This window comes from Castanea sativa, chromosome 1 (assembly GCF_040712315.1).
Source record: "Castanea sativa cultivar Marrone di Chiusa Pesio chromosome 1, ASM4071231v1".
NCBI classification, from domain to species: domain Eukaryota; kingdom Viridiplantae; phylum Streptophyta; class Magnoliopsida; order Fagales; family Fagaceae; genus Castanea; species Castanea sativa.
In genome coordinates, this window is record NC_134013.1 from 33,721,156 (window position 1) to 33,735,792 (window position 14,637).

Genomic DNA, 14,637 nt, shown 5'->3' on the forward strand with positions numbered 1-14,637 from the left:
ATATGAGTAGGAGTGACAAATTTGACACGACACAACATGAAATCAGCAAATTATGGATTGAAATTTAATGAGTTCGTGTCATATTTAGGTTGATACGACTGACATGGTTAATAAATGTATCTGTTTAAGAGCAGTGACTACCTCTTCTCTAGTGAAGACTCGGTCCAAGCTTGCATTCATGTTATCGGTTACCCTTGTTGGTATGGCTACAGTTACTTCTTCAACTTGTGCTGGGTGGGTTGTTGTATAGATGTTCTCAAAATAGGTAATGGTTGCATGGGCAATGCTTCCTTTTTCATCGCATTAGCTACCTTGCTCATCCCAAATTCCAACAATAGTGTTTTGTTTACGCCTCTTTGAAGCTTGAGCATTGAAGAATTTTGTATTCTTGTCCCCTTCTTTGAGCCAATGTACTTTAGCTTGTTGATACCAATAGAGGTCCTCATCATCAAGAAGGGTATTAATGGGTATTAATTTCTCTCTTTAAGATGTTGATTTCGTTACTTAGGACACCATCCTTGTTACTTCAAGTTAGGTTGTTCAATGCAGTCCTTTTTGCCTAAATTTTTTTCGGGATTTGCCCAGACACTTCTGAACTCCAAGTCATTAGGTCAGTAGCACAACATTTGAGATTCTCCATAACTCCTTTCGGAGTGCTTAGATCAGTCTCCATGCCCCAAGATAATTCTATAATGGCTTTGCAATCATTGTTCTTTGTCCACATTGCTTCGAAATGGAAGCGCTTTGCATTGGCATAGCACTTGGTCATTGAATCTGTGACTAGTAGTGCGTGGTGGTCCGATATGGAGTAGCAATATGGTGCACTTTCAAATTATAATTAGACCCGTGATAACCCAAATCCTGGAAATTACAATAGTTAACCACCCTCCTAAATCCATCCATTTGCTGTTGGGTTCGAGTAGCACCCCCTACCTTCTCATTTATCGATAAAATTACATTGAAATCCCCTAGGCATAACCATGGCAGTTGGAACTGATTATTGAGAAAAGCTAAGAGTTGCCATGATTCGTAAGTTCGGTGGGTTTCCGAATGCCCATAAAAGCTAGTAATTCTCCAATAGAAATTACTGTTATGCTCCTTGATCACTGCGTCAATATGGTTCTTTGAATAGCTTCTAATTTTGAGGTTGACTTCTCGAGCCCAAAGAAGAGCAAGCCCTCCACTTCGGCTAATACAAGGAACAATAAGGCCATTTGCTAAGCCTAGCCTATTTCTTATTCTCTCCATACATCTAGTTTTTGCTTTTGTCTCTATAAGGAAGACCACTTTGGGACTGTAGCACCATACCAAATCCTGTAGCACTCTAACTGACCGAGAGTTCCCAAGTCCTCGACAGTTCTAGCTTATAGGATTCATGGCTTCCGGCGGTGCTGCTCTGCAGCTACCACCAATCTCTCCTCAAACTCTGTCTAGTTTGTGTTAACTGTTGTGCATCTCCTTTTCTGCAAAATGACTTCCTCCTCTTTGTCAAATATGAGCTTCCCCACCCTTTTTATCCCCACAGTTAGTAATTCAGTATCAGATTGTGGGCTTTTATTTTTTCCATGCTCCCTTGCTATCTTTTTCCAATGGGCTTTGGTCTTTAATTTCTTTTCAACCATAGGGCCTATAAGATCTACATTAGCTGTATTTCCCCCACTTGTGTTAAAGCTTGGCTTCATTGGGCTAGTAACTTCCATTAGGTCCTTTTTAGCTTGGGCTTGCTGGCCCACTAAGGACAACGCATCATTTGCCTCTTTTTCAATTTTGAAACTTCGCGGGAGACCAAATGGAGGAGCATCAGCAACATCACGTGCCTCTGACACATGCCTTGGAGCATGCTCCAAACGTGTGGAGTAGTCCCATCCATTCAGAGCTTTCTCTGGCTGGTCCCCACTGCTACTAGTGATGTCATGCCCCTCCCCATTGTTCTGATTTTTCCCTCTTCGGCTACCTCCGATGCCTGAGTTGCTTCCTCCCCTGTCAGTTATAGAGGCATTTAAGTTCTTTGCCATGGTTTGAATGTTTTCTTCAACCTTGTCCTCATTACCATCATCTTTACCCCCATTGCTTGTAGACCTTGATCTATCGACACCTATTTTAGAGTTTCCTTGAGCTCAGAGCCAATCACCATATTGGTTGGATGAGTTTTGGTTGTTTGGAATTTCTTGATAGTGTTTATCATCATGCCCAAGTCTATCATAATGAAAAAAAAAATGTTGGAAGCCTTTCATACCTGAAACTCACTCAAAATTTCTCTCCTTCCATGCTGGCTATATTGCCTCCATGCCTAAGAGACTTATCCAGTTGAAGATCCACTCTGACTCTCATGAATTTGGCTTGATTCGATTGCCCTACTCGCAGATCGGTTTCTATAAATCTCCCCAGGCTATTACCTAGGTCTCTACACACTTTCTCAAACATGTGCTCAAAAGGGAGTCCCCAAATCTGAACCCAGAATGGGGAATGGGTAAAGGTGATATTTGTGCTTGATAGGCCTCTTCTCCATCTGCACAACAATAAGAGGTTGTTGTCAAAATTCCATGGCCCATTCTTTTGTACCCATTTTAACTGATATTCGGAGCTGAATTTGAACTGCAAGACATTGTTTCCCACATCCACGATCTGCAAATTCGAACCCATCTTCCAAGCTGATCTCAATGTGGCTTCAAGGCTCTTTGATTTTGGTGTCTGTCTGATAATAGTTGGCCAAACAGACTCAGATTGCACCCTTCTAGTAGATCTGATCAGCACTTTGTTGTGATTGAGATTTCTTCCTCCTCCTCCCTAGTGAGGCGGAGGTTAAGCAAGCCATCCACCATGGCTTGTTCCATGGTGGCACTTAGGAAAAGCGGGATATACCCTAGGCAGACCCTAACAGCGAGAGAAGAGGGAGGGAAGACTCGACTCCAAGACGAGAGAGATGGGCTCCTACAGGGGAGAGACAGATGTGGTGTTCGTGTTCCCGTGTAAAAGCAAATTAATAATCACTTATTATGTGTTTTGATATGAAACACAAAATAATACAAAAGAAGCAATCAAACAAGGGAATATATCAAACTCGGTACTGTATATCTAATTTCATTTAAATCCTTATTCTATTAATTATTTATTATTATTGTTTTCTCTATCTTATTCTTATTATTGTTTTCTCATGGAAATTGGACTTTTGCCCTTATTTTGCAAAAAAATCTAGCAATATGTTCCTGTTTTGAAACTATTTATGTTCGTATCTCTATTTTAGTACTCAATTTTGTAAAAGTTGGTTTCTACTAAAATTGGGTTCTATGTAACTTGATTTACTATGATCGAGTTTGTTTTGGAATTTTTCCATGTCAGATTGCCATAATGGCTTTTTTCCAATTTTTTAATTTAGCCAGAAATCGATGCTATTAAAATCGAGTTCTTGAGGGAAATTTTTCATCACCAAGTTGCATGCAAATTTTTTTTTGTCGTGTATATAACTCGATTAAATGAATATCGAGTACACTGGAATTTTTTAAGAGCATACTCGACCTCAAGATAATCGAGTTAGGATGATATACACCCTTGCATTCACAGATTCATAGGTTTTCCTCACAGATCCATAGCTATACATCCCTAGATTTGGTGTTATCTCTCTATCATCTCAGGTAAAAAATCGATATCAGAATTTGATGCGCATAGAGAATTTTATGGTGTAGGTGAGGAGTAGTTTTAGATATTGCAAAGGTTTATCATTCATAATGTATTTTCATATTAGAGAAGTATTTTCATTTGATAGGTTGTATTGCTTGTGCTTTGGTATTTTCTTGAATGAGTGTTGCACAAGTACATTGGGGTTATATTGGTTCTTTGGTGTTGTAAATTTTAATTACAAAAAATGAAAATCTTTAGATTTGCTAGAAGTAATGAACAATAAATCTTAATGCATTTCATACTTCATGTTGAAAAATTTTAAAAATAGGAATTTGCATTATGCAACCAAAGGTGTATGTAGGTAGTAAGCAGAATTTCTTATTTTGAAAAAGTTGAACATACATAATCATCATTGTCAAACATTAACAACAACACTCTGTATTACACACAACGTGTAGACATTAACAACAACGTCTAATCTTTGTAGGTAGAAATTTTTAGAAATCATCATTGCTTGAATCTAAGAAGTCTAACATATCTTTTTCATCATCTAATGAAGTAATTTCATTAATAGACTTGATGGCTCGCTCTTGCGCCTTTCCTTGTAGATGTTTCCTAGCTTTTTGGATTGCATGAAAACGGTCTAATTGCCTTTGCATTTGATTGTTCTCATGTTCTAGATGAGCAAGTATTTTGGCAAGTTTGTCTCGAGGTAACTCGACTAAATGTGCCTTAGGAACTCGTAACTTGTGTCATTGACAATACACCTCCAACTCACACATTTTCTTGTGTAAGGTTGACTATGGTGGTTTTGCTGTGTGAACTCTATTGCGATGGTATTTGTACTTAGTTTTGTAGGTTTGCCAACCTTGATGTGCCCGATGCTTCCAAGACTCTCGCACGTGTATATTGGAACATTAATGAAATCTCTTTTCTCTCCAACCCATTTCCCTCCATAGTGGTCTATGTATGTCTATAGTTGTTGCTCTGTTGGAACTTGTGATGATGCATTTGTTGAAGTAGATCCAAACTTGTTTTGCACTGTACAATTTGATTTTGAGGCGTTGCGACACATGGCTTAGTCAATCTAGGAAGTTAGTGGGGTAGAAATAAACCATTCATTATTGTGGTGTATTTATAACCTCATTTCATGGTCCAAGCATTATAATATATATGAGTTATTAGGGCTTGTCAATACAGGCTGGAAAAACAATATACGAATAGGATTACCCATGTTCCCAATGTTACAGTGATATTTCAACATGTGTGCAGTAGTTATAGCATACTTGAACAAAGCATCATCTTTAATTGACACAATGCTATGAATTATGCACCAGGGTACGATTATTTATATATTTACATTATGGTCACATGTGAGTGTTAGCATTTAATTTCTAGCATGTAATACTATATAAATCTATGAATGTCTTTGTCACATACCATCTTATGCAGCTATACATTATTTACCAATAGTTAATGCACACTGTTAACTCGATCATTTGATGTTATTGTATTCAGCATCAATGTCCAGTTCTGGCAACCCTTTAATCTATAGGCCACGCGATGTGTTCACCGCGATGGGTTGTTGCTAGGTATTGGAAGATAAATTCAGCTATCCAATCGATCCCAATCTATGAAATAGTGCACGGGTTCACAATACCATAAGGCAGGAGTGGGCTTGGTTACTCCGTGAAAATGAAATGTTTTATGATGGATTGGTCGGTTACAAATTGCTAGTGCCTTGTCAACTCATATCACAGATGCCAAGAGACATTATAAATGAACTTCGTAGAGCATTGAACCACATAAGAGAAGAAAATAATTAAATGAAGATACGTCTTAATCGATATCGGACCCAAGTTAAGATTCAAGAAATAGTGGAGTGTCTGTTGTACAAGTAAGCATGATACATGGAATCACTTCTTATAGCAAACATTTGTCAATCGGACGTGGAGATGTCAGATGAAGAGTAATCGTGTAATGGTCTAATTGGACTTTGCTGTATAACTATTTTCCTTAACTATGATTTAGATGTATGTGTGTCACTGTTGTTGTGTTCGTACTGCTGCGACTTAAATAATGCTTCCAAGTGTAGGATTGTCACAAAGTAATAACTCGGAAAATCCAAGGTTGAATCCACAAGGAAAAGGGATTTGATTAGCAAACCACATGAGAATAAAACTAAAATAATAAAGTTTAATTGAAGAGATTTTTGATAGTTTAGTAAAGGTAATTTAAATTGAGAGAAAATAACAATATATTAAGGCGCTAAGGTTTGGGGATCCACACACAACACATCCATTGGTAGTCTTAACAATATTTATTTCATAACTCAACTAAAATTCATACAAATGATGATCTTAGTCTGATGATTTAACAATAAAAACTCAAGAATTAAGTGTCTTAGGTAGTTTCATGCAATTGATTGACTTTAGACAAAACAAAACTAGTGAATTAGTTAGTAGGGAATACTAAGCATTTAACGTGCCCGGAATCTACGATAAATCAAAGGATTATATAGAACTAAACACTTTTCTAGATGTGTAAAACAATAAAAAACATAAAAACCTAAGCTTTAAAGCAATAAAGAATTGTTAAGAACATACCAATAAATGGTTGGGTTTCACCCCTTGCCTTAGCAAGGCTTCTAGCAAGCCATAACACAAATAAAACTCTAAAAATTGTAAAGAAACTTTAAGAAAACCTAAATTATGTTCTACAGCAGCTCTCTCCTGAATTTTTCCCTAAAGAGCCTTTAAATAAGTCAAGGAATCCTATTACAAGTTGAATTCCCGTTTGGAGAAAATCCTAGGTTTTTAGGCTTTATTTAACCGATGTTTTTGGCCCACTTAACTTCAGAATTTGGACTTTTGGTAAACTAAAAAGTTGTAGCCCTTTAATTTATCTTTCCATCTCAATTTGAATCATCTCGATTGAACATTTGAGCCGAAAATTATGCTCCAAATACTAACTAGTATGCAAGCTGAAATCCTAATCAGAATTAGACTTGGATTAGGTGCAAATTTCCTTTGATTCCTTGTTCCAATTGGAATTGAATTTAATTGGGTTGACTTAATTTGACTTCATCATGGCCTTTGTAAAATTAAAGTCCGTTAGCTTTCTTCTTTGCATAAATCCACTTATTTAATTTCATTATCCTACAAAAGACAAATTCATGCATTAAAATTCAATTAAGCACAAAATTCATTATTTAGCATTATTCCAAAATCAACTATAAATGTCATGAATTAACTCAAAATAAGTATAATAATGCTTTTCTAATTGGACTTTGCTGTATAACTATTTTCCTTAACTATGATTTAGATGTATGTGTGTCACTGTTGTTGTGTTCGTACTGCTGCGACTTAAATAATGCTTCCAAGTGTAGGATTGTCACAAAGTAATAACTCGGAAAATCCAAGGTTGAATCCACAAGGAAAAGGGATTTGATTAGCAAACCACATGAGAATAAAACTAAAATAATAAAGTTTAATTGAAGAGATTTTTGATAGTTTAGTAAAGGTAATTTAAATTGAGAGAAAATAACAATATATTAAGGCGCTAAGGTTTGGGGATCCACACACAACACATCCATTGGTAGTCTTAACAATATTTATTTTATAACTCAACTAAAATTCATACAAATGATGATCTTAGTCTGATGATTTAACAATAAAAACTCAAGAATTACTTGTCTTAGGTAGTTTCATGCAATTGATTGACTTTAGGCAAAACAAAACTAGTGAATTAGTTCGTAGGGAATACTAATCATTTAACGTGCCCGGAATCTATGATAAATCAAAGGATTATACAGAACTAAACACTTTTCTAGATGTGTAAAACAATAAAAAAACATAAAAACCTAAGCTTTAAAACCAATAAAGAATTGTTAAGAACATACCAATAAATGGTTGGGTTTCACCCCTTGCCTTAGCAAGGCTTCTAGCAAGCCATAACACAAATAAAACTCTAAAAATTGTAAAGAAACTTTAAGAAAACCTAAATTATGTTCTACAGCAGCTCTCTCCTGAATTCCCTAAAGAGCCTTTAAATAAGTCAAGGAATCCTATTACAAGTTGAATTCCCGTTTGGGGAAAATCCTAGGTTTTTAGGCTTTATTTAACCGACGTTTTTGGCCCACTTAACTTCAGAATTTGGACTTTTGGTAAATTACAAAGTTGTAGCCCTTTAATTTATCTTTCCATCTCAATTTGAATCATCTCGATTGAACATTTGAGCCGAAAACTATGCTCCAAATACTAACTAGTATGCAAGCTGAAATCCTAATCAGAATTAGACTTGGATTAGGTGCAAATTTCCTTTGATTCCTTGTCCCAATTGGAATTGAATTTAATTGGGTTGACTTAATTTGACTTCATCATGGCCCTTGTAAAATTAAAGTCCATTAGCTTTCTTCTTTGCATAAATCCACTTATTTAATTTCATTATCCTACAAAAGACAAATTCATGCATTAAAATTCAATTAAGCACAAAATTCATTATTTAGCATTATTCCAAAATCAACTATAAAAGTCATGAATTAACTCAAAATAAGTATAATAATGCTTTTCTAATAATGATATAAATATGCAAAAGTAAGCTATTATCACACTCCCCAACCAGCTCATTACTAGTCCCTAGCAATTTAAGTGACTTGAGACAAAGACACAAAATAACAAAAATTATTACTTTAGTAGAAATAAGTAATCAAAGGTCAAAACATTAACAACCACCAAAGATATTCCACATGCCTTCAATACTTAGTGTGTGAATAGTTTAGCCAACATAGACACAACCTTAGTCTTAAGATAAAATATGGCTTGAATTTTTATCCAAAGTTATGCTTCAACTTAAATCTCACAATTGTAAACACTCAACAAATACAATCACTCCGAAAAGGGTGTAACACTCTCAAACATATGTGAGCAGAATAATAGAGAACAAAGACTAATATTTCACATATAAATAAGCTGAAGAATGGTGAAGCAAAATAAAGGATATTTATAGTCTCATGAAAGGATGCCAAACACTAAGAATATTACACCACACACATTGATTAGTAATGTCAAGATTCAAACCATACCTTCCTTAAGATCAAATAGGACTTTCATTGGGACGTAATGTAGTATTAAGAGGAGGAATTTAGAACAAAGGGTATAGGTAAAAATAAAAAGTATTCCCAAGAATATTTAGAGAGATAACTTCTTTTGAATATATGCCAATTAATGTATTCTCTCAAGTTTCTTGAATATTGCACTCACTTTTTTTTTTCTTTTTTTCTTCAAAATTTCATCAACAAAATCATTCTCTATTTCTTCCTCTTTCACATTTCCCTTTTTTTTCAACAATTTTCCTTTTCAGTTTATGACTTCTTTTTTTTTGAGTGAGTCCTCCTATTCTTCCAACTACTTCACCACAAATTTATAGTAATAAGACAATTTGATTGCATTCATTCTTGGAACACCTAAGGAAAGGGTTTGAGAAAGAATGGCTAAAATAATAGGCTTAAAAGGGTGACTAGCGGTAATGTATCAAGAAAGAAAATAATAAAGGCTCAAAATTAACAAAGATAGCCTAAAATCATCTCTTAATGATTGGGATAGTTCTTCAAAATCCATGACTTTAACATATTTAGGTGTGGCATAAAATTTGATGAATTCTTAGCATTCAACCAAATCAAAGAATAATGAGACTAAGCAACAACAAAGTTATGTGCTTCCAAATGAAAAATGAGGTCAAGAAAATAACCCTCTAAAAAAATGAATGGCTCAAGAACTCACTTGGGTTATAGTCTCTACATTTTATTTTCAAAGCCATCTCTATCTTTCAACCAAGAAACATGTTCATGTGGCTAAAGTGCATGTGCATACTAGTTGAGCATGAAAAACAGTGGAATTCTTTAGATAGAAGTAGCATAAAGAACTTTGACTTATAGCTCTTGCTAAAGCAACACTTTTTTTTTTTTTTTGAAAATTGGACTAAAAACAAAAACAAAAACCACTAAAAACAACCCAAAAAACATTAACATAAAATAAAACCAAGTGCATATCATCTCAAGTTTCTCCCCCCAACCTAAAACCTACATTGTCCTCAATGATAACAATGAAAAACAATGAGTAGAGATTACAAAGAGTACTTTGAAGAGATGAACATAAATGAATAGAAAAAAAAAACTTTAACACCTGCAAAAAGGGTTAGAAAATAAAACAATAAAATAATAAAAAGGAAAAAAAAAAATCTAAACTACGACACAAATACTAATGCTAATTGCTTAGCAAGTCTTGATAAATGGGATCCTCGAATTAATGGATTCCTCCTCTTGTGAAAAATTCTCAAGAAATGGCTTAAGACGTTGTCCATTCACCTTAAATATGTTACCATTCTTAGGGTTTTCAATTTCTATGGCACCATGTGGGAAAACATTTTTAACAATGAAAGGTCTAGTCCATCTAGATCTCAATTTTCCAGGGAACAAATGTATCCTAGAATTATACAAAAGAACTTTTTGAGATGGTTCAAAAGATTTCCTTACAACTCATTCAATTGCAATTTTCTCAATGAACTAGCCTTGTCTAAGTTAAAGTTAAACATCTTTATTGCCCAATATGATTTATGTTCCAATTCCACAGGCAAGTGACAAGCTTTACCATAAACAAGTCTATAGGAAGACATACCAAGAATATTTTTATAGGTAGCGCAGTACGCCCAAAGTGCATCATTCAACCTTAAAGACCAATCTTTAAGATTTAGGTTAACCATCTTTTCCAAAATTTGTTTAATCTCCCTATTGGCAAGCTCAACTTGTCCACTTGTTTGTGGGTGATATGGGGTGGCAACCTTGTGTGTTATGCAATATTTTCTTATTAATGCCTCAAAAGGTTAGTTGCAAAAGTGCAAGCCCCCATCACTAATAATTTCCCTAGGGATGCCAAACCTTGACAAAACATTTTCCTTTAAAAATTTCAAAAAAATTTCGTGATCATTTGTTTTGCAAGGAATAACCTCAACCCATTTTGAAACATAATCTACAGCCACTAGAATGTGAAGATATCCAAAAGAAGGAGGGAATGGACCCATGAAATCTATGCCCCAACAATCAAAAATTTCAACAAATAAAATTGGGTTTAAAGGCATCATATTTCTACAAGTTATTCCTCCCAAATTTTGACAAGACTCACAAGATTTGCAAAAATGATGAGTGTATGTAAACATATTAGGCCAGTAAAAACCACATTACAAAATCTTTACAATGGTTTTCCTTAAAGAAAAGTGGCCTCCACAAGCTTCATTAAGACAAAAGGAGATGACACTAAATATTTCATTATTAGGGACACATCTCCTAATGATTTGATCTAGACAGTACTTAAATAAATAAGGATCATCATAGAAAAAATTACGTACCTCAACCATGAAGCGTTTCTTATCTTGAATACTCCAGTGAGATGGTGTTTGGCCTATGACAAGAAAATTGACAATATTAGCATACCAAGGCAAAGTAGAGATGGAAAAACAATTGTTCACCAGGGAATGAATCCCTAATGGGCAATGCATCCATGGATTCATTAAAAGTGAGGCGCGATAGATGGTCTGTCACCACATTTTCTACTCCTTTCTTTTTATCTTTGATGGTGATATTAAATTCTTGTAGTAGAAGAATCCATCTAATCAACCTTAGCTTTGCATCCTTCTTTGAAAGAAGATATTTTAAAGCTGCATGGTCAGTGAAAACAACAACAAGAGAACCAAGAATATATAAATGAAATTTATCTAAGGCAAATACCATAGCAAGTAACTCTTTTTCAGTTGTAGAATAATTCGTTTGAGCTTCATTCAAAGTATTACATGCATGGTAAATTACATGAGATTTTTTATCCTTTCTTTGCCCTAAAACAGCTCCAATCACACAATCACTTGCATCACATAATTTCAAAAGGTAAAGTCCAATTTGGTGGTTGCATAATAGGTGCAATGGTAAGCATGCCTTTTAGCTTATCAAAAGCTTCTTGGCAATCTTGGGTCCATTCAAAGGGAGTGTCATTTGTTAGGAGGTTACACATAGGTCTAGATATGAAACTAAAGTCTTTTATGAAACTCCTATAAAATCCAGCATGTCCTAGGAATGATCTCACATCTTTAACAGTCTTAGGTGTAGGCAAATTAGCAATCAACTCAATCTTTGCTTTATCCATCTCAATGCCTTTTGAAGAAACAATGCGGCCGAATACAATCCGTTTTGTGACCATGAAATGACACTTTTCCCAATTTAATAGTAATTTATTTTCTTCACACCTAGTTAAGACTTTTTTCAAATTAGAAAGGAATTCATCAAAAGAGTCACCAAACACAGAAAAATCATCCAAATAATGTTCTACCATGTCACTAAAAATACTTAGCATGCATCTTTGAAAAGTGGCAGGTGCATTACATAAACCAAATGGCATCCTCCTAAATGCAAAAGTACCAAAAGGACAAGTAAATGTGGTTTTCTATTGATCTTCAAGTCCAATTTCAATTTGATAGTACCCAGAATACCTATTTAAAAAACAATAGTACTCATGACCTGCTACTCTCTCTAAAACTTGATCCAAGAAAGGTAAAGGGAAGTGATCTTTCCTAGTGACTGCATTCAATTTTCTATAATCAATACACATGTGCCAACTAGTGGTGACACGAGTTGGAATTAACTCATTATTCTCATTTTTTACCATAGTTATTCTAGATTTCTTAGGCACCACTTGAGTAGGACTTACCCATTTACTATTTGCAATGGGTTATATGATACCCACATCTAACAATTTGAGCACTTCAGTCTTAACTACCTCTTTCATTGTGGGGTTTAACCTACATTGCATCTTCCTAGATGGTTTAGCATTGTCCTCTAAATAAATCTTGTGAGTAGAAACCAATGGGTTAATTCCTTTAATGTCAGCTATGTTCCATCCTATGGCACTCTTATGTTTTCTCAAAACATTTAATAACTTATCTTCTTGCAAAGAGTCAAGTTTAGAAGACATTACCACAGGAAAAGTCTCATCGGTTCCTAGAAAAGCATACTTGAGCTCAACGGGCAAGGGCTTCAACTCCAATTTTGGTACTTGCTCACTAGATGGCAACAACTTTATCTCACGAGGTGGCGACTCCTCATATTTCAATTTCCAATTGCTCGCTTCCAATTCCTGCATAGATTCCTAAAGACAGTGAATGTATGAAATTTTAGAATTCTCATCAAACTTAAAATCACATGAATTGACTAGACAAGCTTCTAATGGATCTGAAAAACATGTTTTGTTGAATTGTTCTTGAACAAGTGTTTCAATTAAGTCAACTTCATGCATATCCTCTTCATCCCTAGGTTGCTTACAATATTAAAAATATTAAGCTCAAGGGTCATATTCCCAAAAGATAATTTTAAGACTCCACTTTTACAATTTATCAATGCATTAGAAGTTGCAAGAAATGGGCGTCCTAAAATCACAGATATTTGAGAATTAGCATTAGAAACAGGATGCATGTCCAAAATAATAAAGTCAACAGGAAAATTAAATTTGTCCACTTGAACCAAAATATCCTCAACAACACCCTTAGGAACAATCACAGGTCAATTGGCAAGTTGTAAAATTATGGAAGTGGGTTTTAACTCGCCTAGACCTAATTGCTCATACATTGAATATGGCAAAAGATTCACACTTGCCCCAAGATCAAGCAAAGCTTTCTCTATTTTTGAATTACCAATCATACATGAAATAGTGGGACAACTTGGATCCTTAAACTTTGGAGGTCTATTGTTTTGAATGATTGCACTAAATTGTTTAGTAAAGAATGTCTTCTTATGTACATTAAGCTTGCGCTTAACAGTACACAAATCTTTCAAAATTTTAGCATATGATGGAATTTGCTTTATGGCATCCAAAAGAGGAATGTTCACTTTAACTTGCTTAAGCACTTTAAGGATTTCAAAATTTCGATTCACTTTTTGAGGTGGAACTAACCTTTGGGGAAATGGAGTAGGGATAAGACACCTTTCAATTTAATTAGATTTAGGGCCAAGGACTTCATCACTACTCTTTATTTTGGAAGATTCATCTTGTGTATTGCTTTTAGGAATATCTTTCTCAATGATTTTTCCACTACAAAGAGTAGTTACAGATTTAACTTGAATCACTTTATTTTTAGAGGAGCTACAATCATCAACACAAAATTGACCTTGGGGGTTTGGTTGTGGTTTAGATGGAAATATACCCTTTTCTATTGTGCTCATGGATGTGGTCAATTTAGTGAGAGTGCTCCTAATGTTATTTATGGCTTGTGAGTTCTGATTATTAATGGTGGATTGAGTTTGCATGAATTGTTGCAAGGTGTCCTCAAGACTCTTCTCTGGAGAGGGATTATAGGGAACAAAATTTGAAGAACCATGTATAGGAGGTGCAACCACATTTTCATTCCTCCAACTAAAATTTGGGTGATTCCTCCACCCTAAATTGTATGTCTCTAAATAGGGGGAAGGGTATGGTTTTTTCACCATGTTCATAGCATTTGCTTGATCATGCAACACCTCTTTAAAAGCTGGAATTGTAGGAAATTCATTGGTAGGGTGTTTCATGGTCTCACAAATTTTACAAACCTCATCAATTTCAAGCACAATATGCATTCCATTGCCCTTCCTTAATTCCATGGCTTCAAGCTTCCTAGTTAGACTAGCTACCCTAGCACTAAGGTCATCATCAGGATCTTTATTCAAAGATTCTCCATTGCACATCATCTCTACAAATTGGCACATCTTTGGAGTTAAACTTTCATATAAAAAACTAATTATACGCCAAGTTCATAGCCATGATATGGACAAGCATTAAGTAAATCTTTAAATCTTCCCAACATTGATAAAATGTCTCATTATCTTTTTGTGAAAAATTCATTATTTGTCTTTTAAGTGCATTAGTCCTATGAATTGGAAAAAATTTCTTTAAAAATTCAGTTTGCAACTCTTGCCAAGTACCAATTGACCTAGGTCTCAAAGAATAA

General features: G+C 34.8%; 1 pseudogene; it reads right to left on the reverse strand.

Annotated features, from left to right (window-relative positions):
• Window positions 1-1,430: 1,430 nt before the first annotated feature.
• Window positions 1,431-14,395, reverse strand: LOC142625479 (uncharacterized; annotated as a pseudogene).
• Between the last annotated feature and the right edge of the window lie 242 nt (window positions 14,396-14,637).